General features: G+C 52.2%; 4 non-coding genes and 4 pseudogenes across 4 annotated transcripts; all 8 read right to left on the reverse strand.

Annotated features, from left to right (window-relative positions):
• Nucleotides 1-962: 962 nt before the first annotated feature.
• Nucleotides 963-1,149, reverse strand: LOC142653907 (U2 spliceosomal RNA). Its single transcript, XR_012848756.1, has one exon. It is a non-coding gene; the product is annotated as a U2 spliceosomal RNA (small nuclear RNA).
• A 5,536-nt stretch (nt 1,150-6,685) lies between these two features.
• Nucleotides 6,686-6,787, reverse strand: LOC142654534 (U2 spliceosomal RNA; annotated as a pseudogene).
• Nucleotides 6,788-8,101: 1,314 nt separating this feature from the next.
• Nucleotides 8,102-8,288, reverse strand: LOC142653908 (U2 spliceosomal RNA). Its single transcript, XR_012848757.1, has one exon. It is a non-coding gene; the product is annotated as a U2 spliceosomal RNA (small nuclear RNA).
• Nucleotides 8,289-13,834: 5,546 nt separating this feature from the next.
• Nucleotides 13,835-13,936, reverse strand: LOC142654535 (U2 spliceosomal RNA; annotated as a pseudogene).
• A 1,322-nt stretch (nt 13,937-15,258) lies between these two features.
• Nucleotides 15,259-15,433, reverse strand: LOC142653790 (U2 spliceosomal RNA; annotated as a pseudogene).
• Nucleotides 15,434-20,992: 5,559 nt separating this feature from the next.
• On the reverse strand, nt 20,993-21,094 carry LOC142654536 (U2 spliceosomal RNA; annotated as a pseudogene).
• A 1,300-nt stretch (nt 21,095-22,394) lies between these two features.
• Nucleotides 22,395-22,585, reverse strand: LOC142653572 (U2 spliceosomal RNA). Its single transcript, XR_012848500.1, has one exon. It is a non-coding gene; the product is annotated as a U2 spliceosomal RNA (small nuclear RNA).
• A 1,324-nt stretch (nt 22,586-23,909) lies between these two features.
• Nucleotides 23,910-24,099, reverse strand: LOC142653879 (U2 spliceosomal RNA). The gene has a single exon (XR_012848730.1). It is a non-coding gene; the product is annotated as a U2 spliceosomal RNA (small nuclear RNA).
• Nucleotides 24,100-24,747: the final 648 nt, after the last annotated feature.

Here is a 24,747-nt window from a genome sequence, read left to right on the forward strand (position 1 = left end):
TGAGCAGCACTGACCAACACTGCCTGGGCCCAGGCTTTTATCTCTGAGGCAGGCCCCATTATGATGTCAGAAAGCTGGCTCTGGAATCCTGAGGGCTCCACTATGACACGTGCAAAGTTCCGTCTGAACTTTATATAAGACGGTGCGGCTCAGTCAGTCACTCAGTGTTGCCTGAGAGGGCAACACTGCAACAGCCGGCCGCCAGGCTGTCTTTTTTTTGCACAGCTACTTGCCTCCAGGAGGCCACAAGAGGGAGACAAGGGACTGCAAAATGGAAAATAGGCATCCACCAACTTTACAGACAACTTCTCTTTGCTCCTACAACCTCCATCCTTGCACAGTTTGTTATTCTTCCAGGTAACATAGTAACAAATCCAAATTGCTGCTCTCTTTGTAGGCAAGCAAGGGTTTGTTGCAACTGCAATTCTTACTTCTTCTTGAAATGTAGGGACGACAGTACATTCCATCACATCCATCTAGTGTACACAGGTAGGTCCATTGTGGCGGGTAGGCGGCTGGCTGCTTTAATGGCTGTTTGCTGTTCCCCTACTCCACTCCACTCCACTATTTGACTGTGGTGCTGCATCAATCAGTGGCTGGCTCAGGTGCAGCTCTTTAACTTACCTAAAAGGGAGGGCGGAGAGAAGACAAGGAAGGTGAATGAGCTGTTCCAATGTGAAATGCCGGAAACACAGAAACACAGAAGACACACACACACACACACACACACACACACACACACACACACACACACACACACACACACACACACAACAAGAGGTGGCAATGTATTAATTAATTGCATTTAATAAATGAGCTCATTATCACACATGACTGTACAAATGCATTGTCCAACAGGTGTTGAAATAATGGGATTAAAAGGGGAGATCCCATCAGAAAGACAAAAACAATAGCAAACACAAATAGCACTTTTGGAATCTGATTTTAGTCAACACATAAGGGAAGGGTGCACCGGTCCTGGAAATACTGCAATACCAGGTCAATGCGTGGAGTGGACAGAGCAAGCTCTATTTCCATCTCCCTGTTCGAAAAATCCATTTAATATATGGTCCCCAGATAGGGGACGTATCAGATATTAAACTGATAAGAACAGATTTTTGATTGAAAATTGCTTTATTGACAATCAATCGTCATCATACAAACATTACTGCGACGCAGCGCAAGCCATGAAGCAGCAAATAATAAATAATAACAGTCGTCAAACATAACATGACAGTATAATACACAGTACAGGCTAGCCTATGCTATACATTACACCACATGCTACACTAACATTCTTGCATTCACTAACGCCAAACAACAAAGCATTACAGACAAGTGATGGGATAGGGGAGTGGGTAGGAGGGGATAGGGAAGGGGGAAATCACAGGCCCGAAGCTTTATTGAAAGACAACACACAAGAAGGGAGAGTGGGGGGAAGGGGAGTATCAGTCCTCTTCCTCATCGACGTCCGGGCTGTCCCGGGTGGAATAGTCTCTGAGCAGGCTGTGGATCAGCCTGCGGCAGTCCTGGACGGACACACTCTCTCTCCGCAAAATCAGACGGTTCCTGGCAAACCATATAGCGTCCTTAAAGCAGTTCATAAGGCGCCAGGCTTCCTGGATTGCTCCATCCGTGGTATTCCCAGGAAATAGTCCATAAAGTACCGAGCGGTACGACAGTCTGTTCCTGGGTACTGAGTCCTTGAGTTCATGTTCCAAGGCTTTCAACAGACCCTGTGCAAAGGGGCACTGCCAGAAAATGTGCAAAGATGTTTCCTCCGTGAAGGGGCACCTGGGGCAGTACCGGGTCTTGCACAGGTTGCGGGCATGCATGAATGACCTAAGAGGCAGTCCTCCCTGGATGGCCATCCATGAAATGTCCTTGTGCCCGTTGGTCAACCTGCCAGATGACACGTTAGTCCAAACAGTCTCCAACGTGTCGGCATGAAGCCCTGGAACAGACTCCAGTGAGTCCTTTGCTCTGATGTGCTTGTGGATCGTCTTAGGTTTCCACAAGTCGGGCTTAAGACCCTCCAGTTGATGCTCCCTCACAAACCGGACGACATCTCCGTAGAACCAGGGAGCGTGCCAGTTGTAAGGGAAGGAGCTGTCCCACTTGTCCCAGCCAAAACCTCGCCAGAGGGGAAGGAGGAAGTAGCGGGACATGGCCTTGCCCGCAGAGCCGTTTGCTGTCCTCAGAGTCCTACGAACACAGTCACATACAAAAGCGATCCGCAGCAGAGTGGGAATGTCGGGTATACCCTTCCCACCTTTGCGGGGCTCCTTGTACATAACAGTCCGCTTTACTCTGTCCATTTTCGAGCCCCAGATGAAGCGAAACACAGTCCTGGTAATGGCCCTCGAGACCGTTGCAAGAGGGGGCCATGCCTGTGCAGTGTATTGTAGCACAGGCAAGACTTCGTTACGCAGGACCATTGCTTTGCCCTCAATAGTGAGTTGTCTGAGGCTCCACAGTCCGATCCTTTGGTTGACTTTGGCCAAGCGTTCTTCCCACGACTTTAGGGCTGCACCTTCCTTACCGAACCAGACTCCCAGAATTTTGATGAAGTCCGGCTTGATAGTAAACGGGAAGGAGGCAGGAGAAGGCAGGTACCACTTTCCGAAGAGCATGGCTTCCGACTTCCCGCAGTTGACTTTTGCCCCTGAAGCGCGTCCGAACTCCTCACAGGTCTGGACGAGTGCAGTCACCGAACTCTGGTCAGCGCAGAAGACGGTCACGTCGTCCATGTACAGCGAGCATTTGACCTCGAAGTGTCCTGGACCTGGTGCGGTGATCCCTCTGATCTCTCCATTCTGCCGGATAGCCTCTGCGAAGAGCTCTATAACACAAACAAAAAGGAGAGGTGAAAGAGGACAGCCTTGTCTAACCCCCGACGATACAGGAAAGGGGTCAGTCTTCCAGCCGTTCACCAGCACCGAGCTGTAAATGTCGCAATACATCAGGTTAACATACAAACAGAACAACCTGCCAAGCCGCAGCCTACGCAGAGCCTTACCCATGAATTCGTGAGAGACCCGGTCAAAAGCCTTCTCCTGATCCAGACTGACCAGGGCCGCGTGTGTACGGCGGCTTTGCATGTAATGCACCGTGTCCCTCACCAGGGCAAGACTGTCGGCCACCCTACGGCCAGGAATGCCGCAGGTTTGGTCCGATCCGATGATCTGTCCGATGACAACCTTCAGTCTGTTGGTCAATACTTTGGCGAGGATCTTGTAGTCCACGTTCAGGAGAGAGATGGGACGCCAGTTTTTCAGGTCACATCTCTCCCCCTTCCGCTTATACAAGATCGTGATCATGCCTTCTCTCAAGGACGGTGGCATTCTACCCTCCACCACCATCTCCTCATAGAGCTCCAGCAGGTCCGGACAGATCAAGTCCCCCAGCGCTACATAGAGCTCTGCTGGGAGACCATCACTGCCCGGGGTCCTGCCGGGTCTGAAGGATTTAGCGGCAGAGAGCAGTTCCTCCACCGTCAGGGGTACGTCCATAGCCTCCGTACCTGCAGGATCAAGATGATTAGTGATACCTGACAGGAATTTATCGGCGGCTTCGGGGTCAGTGGTTTTCCGGGAGTAGAGGCTTCGGTAGTAGTCTGTGACGACTCCCATCACCTCCTTCTTCCCAGAATGCATGTTTCCGGTCTCATCTCGGAGTTCCTTCAGGGGCGTGTGGCCGGCATGGAGTTTCCTGAAAAAGAACGAGTTACATTTCTCACCCTTCTCCAGGTTCTCCACCTTGGAACGAAAGACAATTCGCTTGGATTCCTCCTCAAAGTGCCTTTTCAGGCCCTTTTTGGCTTCCTCCAGCTCCTTCCTGACGTCCCAGCCGCATTGAAGGAGGTCTTGCAGGGATCGCAGCTGACGCTGCATCTCTCTGAAGTCTCTCTTCCTCTCACACGCCTGTTGACGACTTTTTGCCTGAAAGAAACAACGAAATTCAACTTTAACATATTCCCACCAGTCACAGGTTTTGTCAAAGAAAACTTTATCATTCCTCCAAACAATATAGGCGTCTCTAAGTTCCGCCAGTACCTCCTCTCTTTCCAGCAGGGCACAATTCAGCTTCCAGGAGCCAGGGCCGGGAGGAAAACCGTGGCCGATGGCACCCTGGAAGAGAATGGCCCTGTGGTCAGAGAAGAAGCAGGGGACCATGGAGTGCCCATGCTGCTTGACTGCCCGGGAGGTGAACACAAAGTCAATCCGAGAACGAAGTGAGCCATCGGGTCGGCTCCATGAATAGTTCACAGAGCCGATCCCCATGGAGCCCACAACGTCCTGCAAGGATGCTTCGGTTACCATCTCGATAAGCAGTTTGGAACTGACATCCAGCTTGATTGAAGTGCCGGAACTTCGTCCATCCTCTTCGATGGGGCAGTTGAAGTCCCCGGCCATCACCACTGCCCTAGTGGTGGCGAGCTGGGTCCGCAGGGTCTGGAATAGTTCCAGGCGCTCAGCCTTCATAGGGGGAGCGTATACGTTGATGAGCCTAATCGGCTCTCCTGCCCAGGAACCGTCTACGACCAACAAGCGGCCGCAGGCGAGCTCCTGGACAGAGTCAACAGTAAATACGCTTCCCCTAATCAGGATGGCAACCCCTGCAGACTTACAGTCGCCCCCACCAGACCAGTAGGACGGGCCATGGGTCCACTGCCTGGCCAGATGATGGTATGACCTGGAAGAGGGGAGAGTACATTCCTGCAGCATAAATACATCACTCGACTGCTTGGAAAGAAAAGTTAGCACCATCTGACATCTAGTCCTATCTCTAACACTCCTCACATTGAGGCTAAAGATGTTAAGTTTAGCAGCCATGGGGGAGAATAAAGAAGGTTAGTGCAAACGATACACCTTAGTTACCAGTCCGGTCGGGCGGATCCTCCTCGCCTGGCGGGTCCGAAAGATCCAGCAGGCCTTCTGACAGAAATTGTTCCAGGATTGTAGCCACCTGGATGTCTGTTGTGAAGTCGATGACCTCAGGTTCAGACACGAGTTCCTCCACCATCTGCTCCATTTCCTCCTGCTGCGCAAGGGAATCTTCGCAGATTTCCACGACTTGTCGCTTTGAGGACTCAGCAGCTGGGCTGTCCCTCACCTTTCTCTTCCTCTGGATGGCACCTGAGGAGACAAGAGGGGGAAAATCCTCCAGGGAGAGGACTCCAGCAGCTGGAGGGGAAGATGTTAGTGCTGCTGGAGCTGGGGAGAAGGGAGGCTGGGTTGGGAGAGGTGCAGGTGACAGGACCACTGAGATGGGTGGGTAGGAGAAGGTGAGAGCCTCAGTGGGGGTGACAGGGGTTGGGGACGGGGGGGTGGGGAGGGCCGGGCGAGGGAGGGTGGGAAGGGTAGGGCGAGGGAGGGCCGGGAGAGGGGGGGGAGGGACTGTCGTCTTCTTACCATCCTTCTTTTTCCCGGTCTTCTGTGCCGCTGGAGCTCTGGCTGGGGCGGGGTTCCCTCTGGCTGGAGCTTTCGCTGCTACAGTTGCCCAGGATCGATCCCTCTTCGGGCAGTCCTTGTAAGAGTGGGCTGCTTGTCCGCAGAGGTTGCACATTGTCCGTTTCGGGCAGTCTTTGGTCTCGTGTCCTGTTACCCGGCAGTTCTTGCAGGCGTCCTCCTTGCAGTCCTTCACCGAATGACCCTTCTTGCTGCATCTCCTGCAGATCTGCGGCATGTCCGGGTAATAGATGAGGCCGTAGGAGTTGCCCAGCGAGAATGACTGGGGCAGGTGCTGGAGGCCGTCTTCCGCGCTCGAATCCTTGTTCAGTCGGACGATTACCGACCACTTGCCAGTCCAGAAGCCGAGTCCGTTCAGGATGTGGGTGGGTTCCCTCACCACTGTGCAGAACCGCTTCAGGAGCGTGGTGATGTCTTTGCCGGGGGTGTGTGGGTTCCGCATTGAGACCGTCACCCGCCTTTCCTCTCTTTGGACAGGGCAGTTGCCCACAAAGCGAGAGAAAGGGGATTCAGGCCTCGCCGCTTTCACCATCTCCCAGTACCTTCTGCAGATGTTGATCGAAGCGAAGGTCACGAAGAACATCCCGGTCATGAAGGCCTGGATACTGATGGTCTCCGGCTTAGCGAAGCCCTGATCCAGGAGCATCTTCTGGCAGAACACTTCTTCCGTCATGTCCGGCACTCTCCCGTCCACCTCCTTGAGCTTCAGGGCCACCGTCTGCTTCATCCAGGGCTCCAGGGTTGGAGCAGCCTGGTTCGGCTTCCTGGTGGCCTGTTGGCTTGAGGAGGCTTCAGGAGGAGATGTCCTGGCCTGGGCCGGCTCACCTGGTCCATCAGCCTTCTCCTTCTGGGTGGCAGGGTTGCTGGTTGAGGCCATGGCTTCTTCCAGCTGTTCCTGTCGCTTGGGGAGGATCTTCGATAGCTCTTTCCCGAAGGGGACGGAGCTATGCAAATCTTCTCCTTGCTGGCCGAGGTTCTTCCACGAAATTTCTTCCGCAGCGGTTCCTCGTCGAGCTTCTTCTTCTGCGGCCGAGCTTCTTCGAAGATCCCCTTCAGCGGCGGCTCTTCTCCGAAGTTCTCCTTCTTCTTCCCGGCAGCGATCTCCCGGAGCTTCTTCCTCGATGGCGGCTTCTCCCTTCTGGATCGTCGTCTTCGCTGGTTCTTCTCCGCAGTTCGTCGCCGGCTTCGTCTGGAACGCTCTTGGATCGCTAAGCTAGTGTTTATAGCCCCCAGTGGTTCTCCGAGCTATCTATCCTTACAAGGACTGATAAGAACAGATACTACACTTGATCTTAGCCAAAAGGCCGAGAAGCGATAACCCGAATGGGCCGGCCGTTGACCGAGCCTGCCTAATACTGCTGTTCACCCCTTGCAGCGATTGATTCAGCCTACTCCTAGGCAATTCCATGGGGCCCTGCAGGCTCACACACATTTACAGCTACTAAGCGGGAGGGAGGTGAATAAAGGCCGGAGAGGAAGCCAGACAGGATTTGCTTCTTTTGCTTGCACCACAATGCAGTGCTGAAAGAGGAGGAGGAATCTACATAAAAACGCCTTCCTGGCAACGCCCAAATGCCCTCCTGCCATGCAGATAAACACTGGCAGCGGCAGCAAGTGCATGCCCACAGCCACCCCTTGTTCCTTCACACCTTGTATCAGCTTTAATCCAATCCAGTCCGGTGCTGCCTGCTGAGCAGCACTGACCAACACTGCCTGGGCCCAGGCTTTTATCTCTGAGGCAGGCCCCATTATGATGTCAGAAAGCTGGCTCTGGAATCCTGAGGGCTCCACTATGACACGTGCAAAGTTCCGTCTGAACTTTATATAAGACGGTGCGGCTCAGTCAGTCACTCAGTGTTGCCTGAGAGGGCAACACTGCAACAGCCGGCCGCCAGGCTGTCTTTTTTTTGCACAGCTACTTGCCTCCAGGAGGCCACAAGAGGGAGACAAGGGACTGCAAAATGGAAAATAGGCATCCACCAACTTTACAGACAACTTCTCTTTGCTCCTACAACCTCCATCCTTGCACAGTTTGTTATTCTTCCAGGTAACATAGTAACAAATCCAAATTGCTGCTCTCTTTGTAGGCAAGCAAGGGTTTGTTGCAACTGCAATTCTTACTTCTTCTTGAAATGTAGGGACGACAGTACATTCCATCACATCCATCTAGTGTACACAGGTAGGTCCATTGTGGCGGGTAGGCGGCTGGCTGCTTTAATGGCTGTTTGCTGTTCCCCTACTCCACTCCACTCCACTATTTGACTGTGGTGCTGCATCAATCAGTGGCTGGCTCAGGTGCAGCTCTTTAACTTACCTAAAAGGGAGGGCGGAGAGAAGACAAGGAAGGTGAATGAGCTGTTCCAATGTGAAATGCCGGAAACACAGAAACACAGAAGACACACACACACACACACACACACACACACACACACACACACACAACAAGAGGTGGCAATGTATTAATTAATTGCATTTAATAAATGAGCTCATTATCACACATGACTGTACAAATGCATTGTCCAACAGGTGTTGAAATAATGGGATTAAAAGGGGAGATCCCATCAGAAAGACAAAAACAATAGCAAACACAAATAGCACTTTTGGAATCTGATTTTAGTCAACACATAAGGGAAGGGTGCACCGGTCCTGGAAATACTGCAATACCAGGTCAATGCGTGGAGTGGACAGAGCAAGCTCTATTTCCATCTCCCTGTTCGAAAAATCCATTTAATATATGGTCCCCAGATAGGGGACGTATCAGATATTAAACTGATAAGAACAGATTTTTGATTGAAAATTGCTTTATTGACAATCAATCGTCATCATACAAACATTACTGCGACGCAGCGCAAGCCATGAAGCAGCAAATAATAAATAATAACAGTCGTCAAACATAACATGACAGTATAATACACAGTACAGGCTAGCCTATGCTATACATTACACCACATGCTACACTAACATTCTTGCATTCACTAACGCCAAACAACAAGGCATTACAGACAAGTGATGGGATAGGGGAGTGGGTAGGAGGGGATAGGGAAGGGGGAAATCACAGGCCCGAAGCTTTATTGAAAGACAACACACAAGAAGGGAGAGTGGGGGGAAGGGGAGTATCAGTCCTCTTCCTCATCGACGTCCGGGCTGTCCCAGGTGGAATAGTCTCTGAGCAGGCTGTGGATCAGCCTGCGGCAGTCCTGGACGGACACACTCTCTCTCCGCAAAATCAGACGGTTCCTGGCAAACCATATAGCGTCCTTAAAGCAGTTCATAAGGCGCCAGGCTTCCTGGATTGCTCCATCTGTGGTATTCCCAGGAAATAGTCCATAAAGTACCGAGCGGTACGACAGTCTGTTCCTGGGTACTGAGTCCTTGAGTTCATGTTCCAAGGCTTTCAACAGACCCTGTGCAAAGGGGCACTGCCAGAAAATGTGCAAAGATGTTTCCTCCGTGAAGGGGCACCTGGGGCAGTACCGGGTCTTGCACAGGTTGCGGGCATGCATGAATGACCTAAGAGGCAGTCCTCCCTGGATGGCCATCCATGAAATGTCCTTGTGCCCGTTGGTCAACCTGACAGATGACACGTTAGTCCAAACAGTCTCCAACGTGTCGGCATGAAGCCCTGGAACAGACTCCAGTGAGTCCTTTGCTCTGATGTGCTTGTGGATCGTCTTAGGTTTCCACAAGTCGGGCTTAAGACCCTCCAGTTGATGCTCCCTCACAAACCGGACGACATCTCCGTAGAACCAGGGAGCGTGCCAGTTGTAAGGGAAGGAGCTGTCCCACTTGTCCCAGCCAAAACCTCGCCAGAGGGGAAGGAGGAAGTAGCGGGACATGGCCTTGCCCGCAGAGCCGTTTGCTGTCCTCAGAGTCCTACGAACACAGTCACATACAAAAGCGATCCGCAGCAGAGTGGGAATGTCGGGTATACCCTTCCCACCTTTGCGGGGCTCCTTGTACATAACAGTCCGCTTTACTCTGTCCATTTTCGAGCCCCAGATGAAGCGAAACACAGTCCTGGTAATGGCCCTCGAGACGGTGGCAAGAGGGGGCCATGCCTGTGCAGTGTATTGTAGCACAGGCAAGACTTCGTTACGCAGGACCATTGCTTTGCCCTCAATAGTGAGTTGTCTGAGGCTCCACAGTCCGATCCTTTGGTTGACTTTGGCCAAGCGTTCTTCCCACGACTTTAGGGCTGCACCTTCCTTACCGAACCAGACTCCCAGAATTTTGATGAAGTCCGGCTTGATAGTAAACGGGAAGGAGGCAGGAGAAGGCAGGTACCACTTTCCGAAGAGCATGGCTTCCGACTTCCCGCAGTTGACTTTTGCCCCTGAAGCGCGTCCGAACTCCTCACAGGTCTGGACGAGTGCAGTCACCGAACTCTGGTCAGCGCAGAAGACGGTCACGTCGTCCATGTACAGCGAGCATTTGACCTCGAAGTGTCCTGGACCTGGTGCGGTGATCCCTCTGATCTCTCCATTCTGCCGGATAGCCTCTGCGAAGAGCTCTATAACACAAACAAAAAGGAGAGGTGAAAGAGGACAGCCTTGTCTAACCCCCGACGATACAGGAAAGGGGTCAGTCTTCCAGCCGTTCACCAGCACCGAGCTGTAAATGTCGCAATACATCAGGTTAACATACAAACAGAACAACCTGCCAAGCCGCAGCCTACGCAGAGCCTTACCCATGAATTCGTGAGAGACCCGGTCAAAAGCCTTCTCCTGATCCAGACTGACCAGGGCCGCGTGTGTACGGCGGCTTTGCATGTAATGCACCGTGTCCCTCACCAGGGCAAGACTGTCGGCCACCCTACGGCCAGGAATGCCGCAGGTTTGGTCCGATCCGATGATCTGTCCGATGACAACCTTCAGTCTGTTGGCCAATACTTTGGCGAGGATCTTGTAGTCCACGTTCAGGAGAGAGATGGGACGCCAGTTTTTCAGGTCACATCTCTCCCCCTTCCGCTTATACAAGATCGTGATCATGCCTTCTCTCAAGGACGGTGGCATTCTACCCTCCACCACCATCTCCTCATAGAGCTCCAGCAGGTCCGGACTGATCAAGTCCCCCAGCGCTACATAGAGCTCTGCTGGGAGACCATCACTGCCCGGGGTCCTGCCGGGTCTGAAGGATTTAGCGGCAGAGAGCAGTTCCTCCACCGTCAGGGGTACATCCATAGCCTCCGTACCTGCAGGATCAAGATGATTAGTGATACCTGACAGGAATTTATCGGCGGCTTCGGGGTCAGTGGTTTTCCGGGAGTAGAGGCTTCGGTAGTAGTCTGTGACGACTCCCATCACCTCCTTCTTCCCAGAATGCATGTTTCCGGTCTCATCTCGAAGTTCCTTCAGGGGCGTGTGGCCGGCATGGAGTTTCCTGAAAAAGAACGAGTTACATTTCTCACCCTTCTCCAGGTTCTCCACCTTGGAACGGAAGACAATTCGCTTGGATTCCTCCTCAAAGTGCCTTTTCAGGCCCTTTTTGGCTTCCTCCAGCTCCTTCCTGACGTCCCAGCCGCATTGAAGGAGGTCTTGCAGGGATCGCAGCTGACGCTGCATCTCTCTGAAGTCTCTCTTCCTCTCACACGCCTGTTGACGACTTTTTGCCTGAAAGAAACAACGAAATTCAACTTTAACATATTCCCACCAGTCACAGGTTTTGTCAAAGAAAACTTTATCATTCCTCCAAACAATATAGGCGTCTCTAAGTTCCGCCAGTACCTCCTCTCTTTCCAGCAGGGCACAATTCAGCTTCCAGGAGCCAGGGCCGGGAGGAAAACCGTGGCCGATGGCACCCTGGAAGAGAATGGCCCTGTGGTCAGAGAAGAAGCAGGGGACCATGGAGTGCCCATGCTGCTTGACTGCCCGGGAGGTGAACACAAAGTCAATCCGAGAACGAAGTGAGCCATCGGGTCGGCTCCATGAATAGTTCACAGAGCCAATCCCCATGGAGCCCACAACGTCCTGCAAGGATGCTTCGGTTACCATCTCGATAAGCAGTTTGGAACTGACATCCAGTTTGATTGAAGTGCCGGAACTTCGTCCATCCTCTTCGATGGGGCAGTTGAAGTCCCCGGCCATCACCACTGCCCTAGTGGTGGCGAGCTGGGTCCGCAGGGTCTGGAATAGTTCCAGGCGCTCAGCCTTCATAGGGGGAGCGTACACGTTGATGAGCCTAATCGGCTCTCCTGCCCAGGAACCGTCTACGACCAACAAGCGGCCGCAGGCGAGCTCCTGGACAGAGTCAACAGTAAACACGCTTCCCCTAATCAGGATGGCAACCCCTGCAGACTTACAGTCGCCCCCACCAGACCAGTAGGACGGGCCATGGGTCCACTGCCTGGCCAGATGATGGTATGACCTGGAAGAGGGGAGAGTACATTCCTGCAGCATAAATACATCACTCGACTGCTTGGAAAGAAAAGTTAGCACCATCTGACATCTAGTCCTATCTCTAACACTCCTCACATTGAGGCTAAAGATGTTAAGTTTAGCAGCCATGGGGGAGAATAAAGAAGGTCAGTGCAAACGATACACCTTAGTTACCAGTCCGGTCGGGCGGATCCTCCTCTCCTGGCGGGTCCGAAAGATCCAGCAGGCCCTCTGACAAAAATTGTTCCAGGATTGTAGCCACCTGGATGTCTGTTGTGAAGTCGATGACCTCAGGTTCAGACACGAGTTCCTCCACCATCTGCTCCATTTCCTCCTGCTGCGCAAGGGAATCTTCGCAGATTTCCACGACTTGTCGCTTTGAGGACTCAGCAGCTGGGCTGTCCCTCACCTTTCTCTTCCTCTGGATGGCACCTGAGGAGACAAGAGGGGGAAAATCCTCCAGGGAGAGGACTCCAGCAGCTGGAGGGGAAGATGTTAGTGCTGCTGGAGCTGGGGAGAAGGGAGGCTGGGTTGGGAGAGGTGCAGGTGACAGGACCACTGAGATGGGTGGGTAGGAGAAGGTGAGAGCCTCAGTGGGGGTGACAGGGGTTGGGGACGGGGGGGTGGGGAGGGCCGGGCGAGGGAGGGTGGGAAGGGTAGGGCGAGGGAGGGCCGGGAGACGGGGGGGAGGGACTGTCGTCTTCTTACCATCCTTCTTATTCCCGGTCTTCTGCGCCGCTGGAGCTCTGGCTGGGGCGGGGTTCCCTCTGGCCGGAGCTTTCGCCGCTACAGTTGCCCAGGATCGATCCCTCTTCGGGCAGTCCTTGTAGGAGTGGGCTGCTTGTCCGCAGAGGTTGCACATTGTCCGTTTCGGGCAGTCTTTGGTCTCGTGTCCTGTTACCCGGCAGTTCTTGCAGGCGTCCTCCTTGCAGTCCTTCACCGAATGACCCTTCTTGCTGCATCTCCTGCAGATCTGCGGCATGTCCGGGTAGTAGATGAGGCCGTAGGAGTTGCCCAGCGAGAATGACTGGGGCAGGTGTTGGAGGCCGTCTTCCGCGCTGGAATCCTTGTTCAGTCGGACGATTACCGACCACTTGCCAGTCCAGAAGCCGAGTCCGTTCAGGATGTGGGTGGGTTCCCTCACCACTGTGCAGAACCGCTTCAGGAGCGTGGTGATGTCTTTGCCGGGGGTGTGTGGGTTCCGCATTGAGACCGTCACCCGCCTTTCCTCTCTTTGGACAGGGCAGTTGCCCACAAAGCGAGAGAAAGGGGATTCAGGCCTCGCCGCTTTCACCATCTCCCAGTACCTTCTGCAGATGTTGATCGAAGCGAAGGTCACGAAGAACATCCCGGTCATGAAGGCCTGGATGCTGATGGTCTCCGGCTTAGCGAAGCCCTGGTCCAGGAGCATCTTCTGGCAGAACACTTCTTCCGTCATGTCCGGCACTCTCCCGTCCACCTCCTTCAGCTTCAGGGCCACCGTCTGCTTCATCCAGGGCTCCAGGGTTGGAGCAGCCTGGTTCGGCTTCCTGGTGGCCTGTTGGCTTGAGGAGGCTTCAGGAGGAGATGTCCTGGCCTGGGCCGGCTCACCTGGTCCATCAGCCTTCTTCTTCTGGGTGGCAGGGTTGCTGGTTGAGGCCATGGCTTCTTCCAGCTGTTCCTGTCGCTTGGGGAGGATCTTCGATAGCTCTTTCCCGAAGGGGGCGGAGCTATGCAAATCTTCTCCTTGCTGGCCGAGGTTCTTCCACGAAATTTCTTCCGCAGCGGTTCCTCGTCGAGCTTCTTCTGCGGCCGAGCTTCTTCAAAGATCCCCTTCAGCAGCGGCTCTTCTCCGAAGGTCTCTGTCGCAGTTCTCCTTCTTCTTCCCGGCAGCGATCTCCCGGAGCTTCTTCCCCGATGGCGGCTTCTCCCTTCTGGATCGTCGTCTTCGCTGGTTCTTCTCCGCAGTTCGTCGCCGGCTTTGTCTGGAACGCTCTTGGATCGCTAAGCTAGTGTTTATAGCCCCCAGTGGTTCTCCGAGCTATCTATCCTTACAAGGACTGATAAGAACAGATACTACACTTGATCTTAGCCAAAAGGCCGAGAAGCGATAACCCGAATGGGCCGGCCGTTGACCGAGCCTGCCTAATACTGCTGTTCACCCCTTGCAGCGATTGATTCAGCCTACTCCTAGGCAATTCCATGGGGCCCTGCAGGCTCACACACATTTACAGCTACTAAGCGGGAGGGAGGTGAATAAAGGCCGGAGAGGAAGCCAGACAGGATTTGCTTCTTTTGCTTGCACCACAATGCAGTGCTGAAAGAGGAGGAGGAATCTACATAAAAACGCCTTCCTGGCAACGCCCAAATGCCCTCCTGCCATGCAGATAAACACTGGCAGCGGCAGCAAGTGCATGCCCACAGCCACCCCTTGTTCCTTCACACCTTGTATCAGCTTTAATCCAATCCAGTCCGGTGCTGCCTGCTGAGCAGCACTGACCAACACTGCCTGGGCCCAGGCTTTTATCTCTGAGGCAGGCCCCATTATGATGTCAGAAAGCTGGCTCTGGAATCCTGAGGGCTCCACTATGACACGTGCAAAGTTCCGTCTGAACTTTATATAAGACGGTGCGGCTCAGTCAGTCACTCAGTGTTGCCTGAGAGGGCAACACTGCAACAGCCGGCCGCCAGGCTGTCTTTTTTTTGCACAGCTACTTGCCTCCAGGAGGCCACAAGAGGGAGACAAGGGACTGCAAAATGGAAAATAGGCATCCACCAACTTTACAGACAACTTCTCTTTGCTCCTACAACCTCCATCCTTGCACAGTTTGTTATTCTTCCAGGTAACATAGTAACAAATCCAAATTGCTGCTCTCTTTGTAGGCAAGCAAGGGTTTGTTGCAACTGCAATTCTTACTTCTTCTTGAAATGTAGGGACGACAGTACATTCCATCACATCCATCTAGTGTACACAGGTAGGTCCATTGTGGCGGGTAGGCGGCTGGCTGCTTTAATGGCTGTTTGCTGTTCCCCTACTCCACTCCACTCCACTATTTGACTGTGGTGCTGCATCAATCAGTGGCTGGCTCAGGTGCAGCTCTTTAACTTACCTAAAAGGGAGGGCGGAGAGAAGACAAGGAAGGTGAATGAGCTGTTCCAATGTGAAATGCCGGAAACACAGAAACACAGAAGACACACACACACACACACACACACACACACACACACACACACACACACACACAACAAGAGGTGGCAATGTATTAATTAATTGCATTTAATAAATGAGCTCATTATCACACATGACTGTACAAATGCATTGTCCAACAGGTGTTGAAATAATGGGATTAAAAGGGGAGATCCCATCAGAAAGACAAAAACAATAGCAAACACAAATAGCACTTTTGGAATCTGATTTTAGTCAACACATAAGGGAAGGGTGCACCGGTCCTGGAAATACTGCAATACCAGGTCAATGCGTGGAGTGGACAGAGCAAGCTCTATTTCCATCTCCCTGTTCGAAAAATCCATTTAATATATGGTCCCCAGATAGGGGACGTATCAGATATTAAACTGATAAGAACAGATTTTTTGATTGAAAAATGCTTTATTGACAATCAATCGTCATCATACAAACATTACTGCGACGCAGCGCAAGCCATGAAGCAGCAAATAATAAATAATAACAGTCGTCAAACATAACATGACAGTATAATACACAGTACAGGCTAGCCTATGCTATACATTACACCACATGCTACACTAACATTCTTGCATTCACTAAAGCCAAACAACAAAGCATTACAGACAAGTGATGGGATAGGGGAGTGGGTAGGAGGGGATAGGGAAGGGGGAAATCACAGGCCCGAAGCTTTATTGAAAGACAACACACAGGAAGGGAGAGTGGGGGGAAGGGGAGTATCAGTCCTCTTCCTCATCGACGTCCGGGCTGTCCCAGGTGGAATAGTCTCTGAGCAGGCTGTGGATCAGCCTGCGGCAGTCCTGGACGGACACACTCTCTCTCCGCAAAATCAGACGGTTCCTGGCAAACCATATAGCGTCCTTAAAGCAGTTCATAAGGCGCCAGGCTTCCTGGATTGCTCCATCCGTGGTATTCCCAGGAAATAGTCCATAAAGTACCGAGCGGTACGACAGTCTGTTCCTGGGTACTGAGTCCTTGAGTTCATGTTCCAAGGCTTTCAACAGACCCTGTGCAAAGGGGCACTGCCAGAAAATGTGCAAAGATGTTTCCTCCGTGAAGGGGCACCTGGGGCAGTACCGGGTCTTGCACAGGTTGCGGGCATGCATGAATGACCTAAGAGGCAGTCCTCCCTGGATGGCCATCCATGAAATGTCCTTGTGCCCGTTGGTCAACCTGCCAGATGACACGTTAGTCCAAACAGTCTCCAACGTGTCGGCATGAAGCCCTGGAACAGACTCCAGTGAGTCCTTTGCTCTGATGTGCTTGTGGATCGTCTTAGGTTTCCACAAGTCGGGCTTAAGACCCTCCAGTTGATGCTCCCTCACGAACCGGACGACATCTCCGTAGAACCAGGGAGCGTGCCAGTTGTAAGGGAAGGAGCTGTCCCACTTGTCCCAGCCAAAACCTCGCCAGAGGGGAAGGAGGAAGTAGCGGGACATGGCCTTGCCCGCAGAGCCGTTTGCTGTCCTCAGAGTCCTACGAACACAGTCACATACAAAAGCGATCCGCAGCAGAGTGGGAATGTCGGGTATACCCTTCCCACCTTTGCGGGGCTCCTTGTACATAACAGTCCGCTTTACTCTGTCCATTTTCGAGCCCCAGATGAAGCGAAACACAGTCCTGGTAATGGCCCTCGAGACGGTGGCAAGAGGGGGCCATGCCTGTGCAGTGTATTGTAGCACAGGCAAGACTTCGTTACGCAGGACCATTGCTTTGCCCTCAATAGTGAGTTGTCTGAGGCTCCACAGTCCGATCCTTTGGTTGACTTTGGCCAAGCGTTCTTCCCACGACTTTAGGGCTGCACCTTCCTTACCGAACCAGACTCCCAGAATTTTGATGAAGTCCGGCTTGATAGTAAACGGGAAGGAGGCAGGAGAAGGCAGGTACCACTTTCCGAAGAGCATGGCTTCCGACTTCCCGCAGTTGACTTTTGCCCCTGAAGCGCGTCCGAACTCCTCACAGGTCTGGACGAGTGCAGTCACCGAACTCTGGTCAGCGCAGAAGACGGTCACGTCGTCCATGTACAGCGAGCATTTGACCTCGAAGTGTCCTGGACCTGGTGCGGTGATCCCTCTGATCTCTCCATTCTGCCGGATAGCCTCTGCGAAGAGCTCTATAACACAAACAAAAAGGAGAGGTGAAAGAGGACAGCCTTGTCTAACCCCCGACGATACAGGAAAGGGGTCAGTCTTCCAGCCGTTCACCAGCACCGAGCTGTAAATGTCGCAATACATCAGGTTAACATACAAACAGAACAACCTGCCAAGCCGCAGCCTACGCAGAGCCTTACCCATGAATTCGTGAGAGACCCGGTCAAAAGCCTTCTCCTGATCCAGACTGACCAGGGCCGCGTGTGTACGGCGGCTTTGCATGTAATGCACCGTGTCCCTCACCAGGGCAAGACTGTCGGCCACCCTACGGCCAGGAATGCCGCAGGTTTGGTCCGATCCGATGATCTGTCCGATGACAACCTTCAGTCTGTTGGCCAATACTTTGGCGAGGATCTTGTAGTCCACGTTCAGGAGAGAGATGGGACGCCAGTTTTTCAGGTCACATCTCTCCCCCTTCCGCTTATACAAGATCGTGATCATGCCTTCTCTCAAGGACGGTGGCATTCTACCCTCCACCACCATCTCCTCATAGAGCTCCAGCAGGTCCGGACTGATCAAGTCCCCCAGCGCTACATAGAGCTCTGCTGGGAGACCATCACTGCCCGGGGTCCTGCCGGGTCTGAAGGATTTAGCGGCAGAGAGCAGTTCCTCCACCGTCAGGGGTACATCCATAGCCTCCGTACCTGCAGGATCAAGATGATTAGTGATACCTGACAGGAATTTATCGGCGGCTTCGGGGTCAGTGGTTTTCCGGGAGTAGAGGCTTCGGTAGTAGTCTGTGACGACTCCCATCACCTCCTTCTTCCCAGAATGCATGTTTCCGGTCTCATCTCGAAGTTCCTTCAGGGGCGTGTGGCCGGCATGGAGTTTCCTGAAAAAGAACGAGTTACATTTCTCACCCTTCTCCAGGTTCTCCACCTTGGAACGAAAGACAATTCGCTTGGATTCCTCCTCAAAGTGCCTTTTCAGGCCCTTTTTGGCTTCCTCCAGCTCCTTCCTGACGTCCCAGCCGCATTGAAGGAGGTCTTGCAGGGATCGCAGCTGACGCTGCATCTCTCTGAAGTCTCTCTTCCTCTCACACGCCTGTTGACGACTTTTTGCCTGAAAGAAACAACGAAATTCAACTTTAACATATTCCCACCAGTCACAGGTTTTGTCAAAGAAAACTTTATCATTCCTCCAAACAATATAGGCGTCTCTAAGTTCCGCCAGTACCTCCTCTCTTTCCAGCAGGGCACAATTCAGCTTCCAGGAGCCAGGGCCGGGAGGAAAACCGTGGCCGATGGCACCCTGGAAGAGAATGGCCCTGTGGTCAGAGAAGAAGCAGGGGACCATGGAGTGCCCATGCTGCTTGACTGCCCGGGAGGTGAACACAAAGTCAATCCGAGAACGAAGTGAGCCATCGGGTCGGCTCCATGAATAGTTCACAGAGCCAATCCCCATGGAGCCCACAACGTCCTGCAAGGATGCTTCGGTTACCATCTCGATAAGCAGTTTGGAACTGACATCCAGTTTGATTGAAGTGCCGGAACTTCGTCCATCCTCTTCGATGGGGCAGTTGAAGTCCCCGGCCATCACCACTGCCCTAGTGGTGGCGAGCTGGGTCCGCAGGGTCTGGAATAGTTCCAGGCGCTCAGCCTTCATAGGGGGAGCGTACACGTTGATGAGCCTAATCGGCTCTCCTGCCCAGGAACCGTCTACGACCAACAAGCGGCCGCAGGCGAGCTCCTGGACAGAGTCAACAGTAAATACGCTTCCCCTAATCAGGATGGCAACCCCTGCAGACTTACAGTCGCCCCCACCAGACCAGTAGGACGGGCCATGGGTCCACTGCCTGGCCAGATGATGGTATGACCTGGAAGAGGGGAGAGTACATTCCTGCAGCATAAATACATCACTCGACTGCTTGGAAAGAAAAGTTAGCACCATCTGACATCTAGTCCTATCTCTAACACTCCTCACATTGAGGCTAAAGATGTTAAGTTTAGCAGCCATGGGGGAGAATAAAGAAGGTCAGTGCAAACGATACACCTTAGTTACCAGTCCGGTCGGGCGGATCCTCCTCTCCTGGCGGGTCCGAAAGATCCAGCAGGCCCTCTGCCAAAAATTGTTCCAGGATTGTAGCCACCTGGATGTCTGTTGTGAAGTCGATGACCTCAGGTTCAGACACGAGTTCCTCCACCATCTGCTCCATTTCCTCCTGCTGCGCAAGGGAATCTTCGCAGATTTCCACGACTTGTCGCTTTGAGGACTCAGCAGCTGGGCTGTCCCTCACCTTTCTCTTCCTCTGGATGGCACCTGAGGAGACAAGAGGGGGAAAATCCTCCAGGGAGAGGACTCCAGCAGCTGGAGGGGAAGATGTTAGTGCTGCTGGAGCTGGGGAGAAGGGAGGCTGGGTTGGGAGAGGTGCAGGTGACAGGACCACTGAGATGGGTGGGTAGGAGAAGGTGAGAGCCTCAGTGGGGGTGACAGGGGTTGGGGACGGGGGGGTGGGGAGGGCCGGGCGAGGGAGGGTGGGAAGGGTAGGGCGAGGGAGGGCCGGGAGACGGGGGGGAGGGACTGTCGTCTTCTTACCATCCTTCTTATTCCCGGTCTTCTGCGCCGCTGGAGCTCTGGCTGGGGCGGGGTTCCCTCTGGCCGGAGCTTTCGCCGCTACAGTTGCCCAGGATCGATCCCTCTTCGGGCAGTCCTTGTAGGAGTGGGCTGCTTGTCCGCAGAGGTTGCACATTGTCCGTTTCGGGCAGTCTTTGGTCTCGTGTCCTGTTACCCGGCAGTTCTTGCAGGCGTCCTCCTTGCAGTCCTTCACCGAATGACCCTTCTTGCTGCATCTCCTGCAGATCTGCGGCATGTCCGGGTAGTAGATGAGGCCGTAGGAGTTGCCCAGCGAGAATGACTGGGGCAGGTGTTGGAGGCCGTCTTCCGCGCTGGAATCCTTGTTCAGTCGGACGATTACCGACCACTTGCCAGTCCAGAAGCCGAGTCCGTTCAGGATGTGGGTGGGTTCCCTCACCACTGTGCAGAACCGCTTCAGGAGCGTGGTGATGTCTTTGCCGGGGGTGTGTGGGTTCCGCATTGAGACCGTCACCCGCCTTTCCTCTCTTTGGACAGGGCAGTTGCCCACAAAGCGAGAGAAAGGGGATTCAGGCCTCGCCGCTTTCACCATCTCCCAGTACCTTCTGCAGATGTTGATCGAAGCGAAGGTCACGAAGAACATCCCGGTCATGAAGGCCTGGATGCTGATGGTCTCCGGCTTAGCGAAGCCCTGGTCCAGGAGCATCTTCTGGCAGAACACTTCTTCCGTCATGTCCGGCACTCTCCCGTCCACCTCCTTCAGCTTCAGGGCCACCGTCTGCTTCATCCAGGGCTCCAGGGTTGGAGCAGCCTGGTTCGGCTTCCTGGTGGCCTGTTGGCTTAAGGAGGCTTCAGGAGGAGATGTCCTGGCCTGGGCCGGCTCACCTGGTCCATCAGCCTTCTTCTTCTGGGTGGCAGGGTTGCTGGTTGAGGCCATGGCTTCTTCCAGCTGTTCCTGTCGCTTGGGGAGGATCTTCGATAGCTCTTTCCCGAAGGGGGCGGAGCTATGCAAATCTTCTCCTTGCTGGCCGAGGTTCTTCCACGAAATTTCTTCCGCAGCGGTTCCTCGTCGAGCTTCTTCTGCGGCCGAGCTTCTTCAAAGATCCCCTTCAGCAGCGGCTCTTCTCCGAAGGTCTCTGTCGCAGTTCTCCTTCTTCTTCCCGGCAGCGATCTCCCGGAGCTTCTTCCCCGATGGCGGCTTCTCCCTTCTGGATCGTCGTCTTCGCTGGTTCTTCTCCGCAGTTCGTCGCCGGCTTCGTCTGGAACGCTCTTGGATCGCTAAGCTAGTGTTTATAGCCCCCAGTGGTTCTCCGAGCTATCTATCCTTACAAGGACTGATAAGAACAGATACTACACTTGATCTTAGCCAAAAGGCCGAGAAGCGATAACCCGAATGGGCCGGCCGTTGACCGAGCCTGCCTAATACTGCTGTTCACCCCTTGCAGCGATTGATTCAGCCTACTCCTAGGCAATTCCATGGGGCCCTGCAGGCTCACACACATTTACAGCTACTAAGCGGGAGGGAGGTGAATAAAGGCCGGAGAGGAAGCCAGACAGGATTTGCTTCTTTTGCTTGCACCACAATGCAGTGCTGAAAGAGGAGGAGGAATCTACATAAAAACGCCTTCCTGGCAACGCCCAAATGCCCTCCTGCCATGCAGATAAACACTGGCAGCGGCAGCAAGTGCATGCCCACAGCCACCCCTTGTTCCTTCACACCTTGTATCAGCTTTAATCCAATCCAGTCCGGTGCTGCCTGCTGAGCAGCACTGACCAACACTGCCTGGGCCCAGGCTTTTATCTCTGAGGCAGGCCCCATTATGATGTCAGAAAGCTGGCTCTGGAATCCTGAGGGCTCCACTATGACACGTGCAAAGTTCCGTCTGAACTTTATATAAGACGGTGCGGCTCAGTCAGTCACTCAGTGTTGCCTGAGAGGGCAACACTGCAACAGCCGGCCGCCAGGCTGTCTTTTTTTTGCACAGCTACTTGCCTCCAGGAGGCCACAAGAGGGAGACAAGGGACTGCAAAATGGAAAATAGGCATCCACCAACTTTACAGACAACTTCTCTTTGCTCCTACAACCTCCATCCTTGCACAGTTTGTTATTCTTCCAGGTAACATAGTAACAAATCCAAATTGCTGCTCTCTTTGTAGGCAAGCAAGGGTTTGTTGCAACTGCAATTCTTACTTCTTCTTGAAATGTAGGGACGACAGTACATTCCATCACATCCATCTAGTGTACACAGGTAGGTCCATTGTGGCGGGTAGGCGGCTGGCTGCTTTAATGGCTGTTTGCTGTTCCCCTACTCCACTCCACTCCACTATTTGACTGTGGTGCTGCATCAATCAGTGGCTGGCTCAGGTGCAGCTCTTTAACTTACCTAAAAGGGAGGGCGGAGAGAAGACAAGGAAGGTGAATGAGCTGTTCCAATGTGAAATGCCGGAAACACAGAAACACAGAAGACACACACACACACACACACACACACACACAACAAGAGGTGGCAATGTATTAATTAATTGCATTTAATAAATGAGCTCATTATCACACATGACTGTACAAATGCATTGTCCAACAGGTGTTGAAATAATGGGATTAAAAGGGGAGATCCCATCAGAAAGACAAAAACAATAGCAAACACAAATAGCACTTTTGGAATCTGATTTTAGTCAACACATAAGGGAAGGGTGCACCGGTCCTGGAAATACTGCAATACCAGGTCAATGCGTGGAGTGGACAGAGCAAGCTCTATTTCCATCTCCCTGTTCGAAAAATCCATTTAATATATGGTCCCCAGATAGGGGACGTATCAGATATTAAACTGATAAGAACAGATACTACACTTGATCTTAGCCAAAAGGCCGAGAAGCGATAACCCGAATGGGCCGGCCGTTGACCGAGCCTGCCTAATACTGCTGTTCACCCCTTGCAGCGATTGATTCAGCCTACTCCTAGGCAATTCCATGGGGCCCTGCAGGCTCACACACATTTACAGCTACTAAGCGGGAGGGAGGTGAATAAAGGCCGGAGAGGAAGCCAGACAGGATTTGCTTCTTTTGCTTGCACCACAATGCAGTGCTGAAAGAGGAGGAGGAATCTACATAAAAACGCCTTCCTGGCAACGCCCAAATGCCCTCCTGCCATGCAGATAAACACTGGCAGCGGCAGCAAGTGCATGCCCACAGCCACCCCTTGTTCCTTCACACCTTGTATCAGCTTTAATCCAATCCAGTCCGGTGCTGCCTGCTGAGCAGCACTGACCAACACTGCCTGGGCCCAGGCTTTTATCTCTGAGGCAGGCCCCATTATGATGTCAGAAAGCTGGCTCTGGAATCCTGAGGGCTCCACTATGACACGTGCAAAGTTCCGTCTGAACTTTATATAAGACGGTGCGGCTCAGTCAGTCACTCAGTGTTGCCTGAGAGGGCAACACTGCAACAGCCGGCCGCCAGGCTGTCTTTTTTTTGCACAGCTACTTGCCTCCAGGAGGCCACAAGAGGGAGACAAGGGACTGCAAAATGGAAAATAGGCATCCACCAACTTTACAGACAACTTCTCTTTGCTCCTACAACCTCCATCCTTGCACAGTTTGTTATTCTTCCAGGTAACATAGTAACAAATCCAAATTGCTGCTCTCTTTGTAGGCAAGCAAGGGTTTGTTGCAACTGCAATTCTTACTTCTTCTTGAAATGTAGGGACGACAGTACATTCCATCACATCCATCTAGTGTACACAGGTAGGTCCATTGTGGCGGGTAGGCGGCTGGCTGCTTTAATGGCTGTTTGCTGTTCCCCTACTCCACTCCACTCCACTATTTGACTGTGGTGCTGCATCAATCAGTGGCTGGCTCAGGTGCAGCTCTTTAACTTACCTAAAAGGGAGGGCGGAGAGAAGACAAGGAAGGTGAATGAGCTGTTCCAATGTGAAATGCCGGAAACACAGAAACACAGAAGACACACACACACACACACACACACACACACACACACACACACACACACACACACAACAAGAGGTGGCAATGTATTAATTAATTGCATTTAATAAATGAGCTCATTATCACACATGACTGTACAAATGCATTGTCCAACAGGTGTTGAAATAATGGGATTAAAAGGGGAGATCCCATCAGAAAGACAAAAACAATAGCAAACACAAATAGCACTTTTGGAATCTGATTTTAGTCAACACATAAGGGAAGGGTGCACCGGTCCTGGAAATACTGCAATACCAGGTCAATGCGTGGAGTGGACAGAGCAAGCTCTATTTCCATCTCCCTGTTCGAAAAATCCATTTAATATATGGTCCCCAGATAGGGGACGTATCAGATATTAAACTGATAAGAACAGATTTTTTTTTTTAATTTTTATTGAAAATAAAGTCAGATTACATTTCATACATTTGTCATGAAAAGTACAAAAACAAAATATTCAAAGATACATCCATCATTTCAAAAGAGAAATATCCAAAAATACAAACACAAATACATTGTATCCTCCCAAAAAAAACAAAAAAAACCCATTCTTATAAGAAAAGAAAAAAAACACATTAAATTCAATTAATAAGCCATGACCGCCATTTTTTGTATTTCCAGACTCCTTCGGCATCACTGCCAAGTCTTTTTCGGTCACATAACACATACAGAAATAAACGTCCACGGATCATGCCCAAACACTCATACACTTCAACGTCCTTTTGCTTAAAAACTAAGATATTCCTGACATCCCACAACACTTCTTTTACGCAATTTACAATCAACCACAACAACCTAGCTTTCTCTCTATTCACACCACACAACCCAAACATCATCATATTAAACGTCAATAATTCAACCCCAGTTATACCTTTAATCAATTTACCCATCCCTTTCCATACATTCTTAGCATACTCACACTCCCACAGTAAATGAACATAATTCTCACACCTACCACATCCTGCCCTGGGGCAGTTCTCACTGTTTACCAACCTTCTTCTCCGTTGAAACTCGCGCGTAGGTAAACACCTATGCACAGTCATCCAAGCAAGATCCTTTTGC

Source organism: Rhinoderma darwinii, chromosome 5, assembly GCF_050947455.1.
Source record: "Rhinoderma darwinii isolate aRhiDar2 chromosome 5, aRhiDar2.hap1, whole genome shotgun sequence".
NCBI classification, from domain to species: domain Eukaryota; kingdom Metazoa; phylum Chordata; class Amphibia; order Anura; family Rhinodermatidae; genus Rhinoderma; species Rhinoderma darwinii.